Source organism: Henckelia pumila, chromosome 2 (assembly GCF_033568475.1).
Source record: "Henckelia pumila isolate YLH828 chromosome 2, ASM3356847v2, whole genome shotgun sequence".
In the NCBI taxonomy this organism is placed as follows: Eukaryota; Viridiplantae; Streptophyta; class Magnoliopsida; order Lamiales; family Gesneriaceae; genus Henckelia; species Henckelia pumila.
In genome coordinates this window covers 36912777-36917225 of record NC_133121.1, presented here as the reverse complement: position 1 = coordinate 36917225, position 4449 = coordinate 36912777, and positions in this window count along the sequence as shown.

Genomic DNA, 4449 nt, shown 5'->3' with positions numbered 1-4449 from the left:
TCAATTCAAATATTTTTAATCTTTTAATTTAAGAATTCCGGATATTAAAATCTTAAAATCCGAATAATCCTTAAATTAAATATTTCTGACCCGAAATTGAAATCTCCAATTTCCATACATTATTAAATTCATATTTTCTTTCTTATTCGGAATTTAAATCTTAAATCCCGTCATTAAGAACTTAATATTTTCGGGCCTTACAGAAACCTCTTCAGCAAGGTTTCCATAGGCGTCGCTGTAGCATCCTTCTGAACAGTTTCAATACTAGCTTGCTCATTCGGTGGAGTAACTGGCGGTGAGTTTCTGTTAATAACTCGACGAGGACCCATTTTATAATCAAAGGTTAGGACACAAGATATCGCAATCGCTACAATCGGTGCCCTTACAACCGCTCAGAATACCGGATACCAGTCGATAACAAAAAAAATTATATCTCAAGTAGATCATGCTTTATAAATTAAATCACATAAACATGTAATTCAATTAATCTTCAAATAATAAAGCATGCTCGCATGGAATTAAATAAACAGTTAAATAACTCAATCACATGAGAGGAGCCAATACACACAGACTCGATCTACCCCGCTAACTCTAGTTCAACCAAGAACTTATCGCTCTGATACCACTTAATGTGAGAACTCATTCTAATACTGTAATCTTAAGATAATGTAAACCATCATCAACAAGAAATCCAAAGTCAAGGAAAGAAAAAAAAAATTTAAAAGAGCTACGCTAGATCGCATGTACTTGTGCGATCGAGCGCACCATGCATGCCTCAAGTACTGCCGGAGAAATCTCAAGTGTTGCGCTCGATCCGATAAACTCATGGGATCGAGCGCACCATTTTTGTAATGCCACTGCCTTAACAAATTAAAGGGCCGCGCTCGATCGTGTGAACTCGCGCGATCGAGCGCATCCTCTGCCCAAAAAAATCAGAAACAGAACAGGTTTTTATCCAACTTTCAACAACAATTCAAATTAGAAATTACAACATGCAAACATAAATATTCGATAACCAAAGTCAACTTATTCAATACAACAAGACAACGAAGTTCGATATCTAAACATGTTCCATCATAACTAGGTAGACATGCTGACACGACTTCTAAACCGAGTCCCACTACTAACTCTCCCTCTTGTTGCTAACCAGGTCTTCGCTGACTTGATCCTGCCCCACCTGTTGCCAAGTACACATACAAAACAAAGAAATAGCCGGATAACTCCGGTGAGAAAGATATTCCTAGTAAAAGCAATATAACAAGTAATACAACAACAAACATGCTTTCAAGGAAACAACGTAATCAATATCAACGTATTGAAATGCATGTCTTTAAATCGGGATATCAATTTTGATAAACGAGGGATTGCTGCAGTGCTTTTGGGATCCCGAGGATGAGATCACGTAACGACTCACCGACTCTCCCAATCGGGGTGGTGCCACGTATCCCACTCCCCTAGACTTTGGTGCAACTATAAGGAGTATGCTGACTCTAGGTGAACCTCTACACCCAGGTCACTCACAGTATAGCCCCCAAATCGTCTAAACAAAAAAGGCTGTTCTGCCCGCTGAAATCAAGGTTTGGTTCAATATGAATGCATAAGAAAACATAAAACATTAAGTCATATAACAAAACTCAATCAACAACAAAATACAAGTTCCACATGCTAGAACAAGTATTGATGCAAGTATGTGATTTTAAGGGAAACTCGTGAACCAGCTGTCCCGAGTATGCTATCCCACTAACGATGACTTCTTTTACCTTTCAATGCAAGTAGCTCCAACTCTGGATACTCTACAATAAAAAGGGTATATCAGAAACTAAACAACCTAACACAACATTGGCTCGAGGTAATCTCTTTACCATTCTTCGTCCAACTCTTGACGAACAAATGCTGCTAACACAGGGCTCAAAAAACTCCAAACGAATCTGTACGGAGGCAAAAAAAGATCAAAAACGATGATCAAAACTCAATATCCAAAGTTCTACAATTCAAACACGGTTCAAAAACCCAAAACTAAAACCGGCGGCATAACGGCTATAAACTGAACAAACCGGAAATGCAGACAACAGTATATCAACGATACTAACTCATTACAATTCTAAGACAACAATAACAAGGCAATTCCAACACATCTCAAAATCTCATTTTCGAAAATAGGCTTCCAAAAATCATAAAAAAATCCGAACGTCGCTCTATTTCAAAATCGACAGAGAATAAACGATCAGAACTCTGCCAAGAACAACATACTCGAAACTTAATCGATTCTAACAACGCCCAAAAATAGAAAGAATCTGATCGTAGTAAAACTTACGGTAGAACGAAGCTCTCGTAGCCGTGATCGCTAATCTGCCTTCAGAAATAAATTCCAACGGACGGATCGAGCTCGGACTGAATTCTGAAAGCTTGGAAACTCAATAGGGCGCCTCAATGGTGGAGGAGACGGCTTGGAGGGGATGATGAGAGTGAACCCTTAGTCAACAAGGCTAAGATATTATATAAAATCCAACAATTTCATTTTAGTCCCTGAAATTTCCAAAATTTGCAAAATAGTCCCTGATAAATATCAAAATGGCCCTCGACTTTTGAAAACTCTGATTATCTCAAATAAGCTCAATTAAGATAAAATCGGGGCATTACATCTGTCTTCTCTGCCATTGTCACTCTCTAATTCTATTGTGTCGCTCCCTACCTAGCATAGTCATTTAGGTCATCCGTCTGCTCGAGTTTTACGTTATTTAGTTGTGTGTAAGTCTGTGTCTTGTTCGTCTTCAATTCATCACTTTCATTGTAATTCGTGTTTATGCAATAAAAGTCACAAACTTCCGTTTCATGACTCTTCCCTTACTTCGTCATTACCTCTTGATCTAATTTTTCTGATGTTTGGACCTCTCCGGTTATCAGAAATGATGGGTATAAATACTATGTTATATTTGTTGATCACTATAGCAAATATATCTGTTTGTATCCTTTAAAACATAAATCGGATGTCTTATCTGTCTTTAAATGTTTCAAATATTTGGTTGAGAAGCGCTTTAATCGTCCCATACTCACTCTGTATACTGACAATGGTGGGAAATTTCTTGCCCTCAAAGACTTTCTTAGTGTGCATGGAATTTCTCATCTCACCACTCCCCCTCATACTCCTAAGCATAATGGCTACTCTGAATGTCGTCATCATCATATTTTTGAAATCGGGCTTGCCCTTCTCCAGCATGCATCAGTCCCTGCTCATTTTTTGCCTTTTGCCTTTGCCACTGCCACCTATCTCATAAATAGCCTACCAAAATGAAACCTCTCATATAAATCCTCCTTTGAGTGTCTCTTCGGCACGAAACCTAACCTATCCAAAATTTGAATTTTTGGTTATCTCTGTTATCCTTGGCTCCGTCCCTAATCTCCTCATAAGCTTACACACCGGTCATCTCCTTGTGTCTTCCTTGGATATTCTATTACACAGAGCACCTATCTCTGCTATGAGCCATCTTCTGGTCTAGTTTTTGTTTCTCGTCATGTTGCCTTCGTTGAGTCTAATTTTCCTTTTGCCAGTGGTGGTTCTGACAATGTACGCTTCTCTAGTGCGCCTCCTGGATCGCCTGTGGAGGACCCCCGTGTCTTTGATTCTTTACCTATTGAACCCTTTCCCCCATGCCCAGCTCCACCTCTCTATCGTCCTGTGTCCCCTGCCATACAGCCCGAACCCGGGCCAATCACCGAGCCACTCCCCACCCACACCATCCAGCCTGGCGACCCACCATCTACCTCCTCTGATTCCAACACTCATCTCATGGTCACCCGATCCAAAAACAATATTTTTCGGCCCAATCCCCGCTTCGTTCTCACTGCTATCACTGACGCTGCCTCATCTAAGCCTACATCGCATAATCTTGCTCTCAAGGATCCTCATTGGCGTGCTGCCATGTCTGAAGAGTTTGATGCACTTTTTCGTAACGGTACTTGGGATCTTGTTCCATCGGATATGGCGCAAAATGTTGTTGGTTGCAAGTGGGTCTTTTGGCTTAAGCGCAAGTCTGATGGTTCTATTGAGCCTTACAAGGCTCGTCTGGTTGCCAAGGGGTTTCATCAACGTCCGGGTCTTGACTTCACTGACACCTTTAGTCCTGTGGCCAAAACCACCACTGTTCGAATTCTCTTGTCCTTGGCTGTTTCCAGTGGATGGTCTCTTCGTCAAATGGATGTGAACAATGCTTTCCTCCAGGGTCAGCTGGACGAATGTGTTTATATGGCTCAGCCACTGGCTTTGTTAACTCTGATTTTCCGGCGCATGTCTGCAAGTTAAACAAAGAAATTTATGGTCTTAAACAGGCACCAAGGGCCTGGTACACGGCCCTGCATCGGTTTTTGATCAGTATTGGTTTTTTTTCCTCCCTGGCTGATACATCCTTATTTATTTATCGTTCTGGTAATGTCATCATGTATCTATTTGTC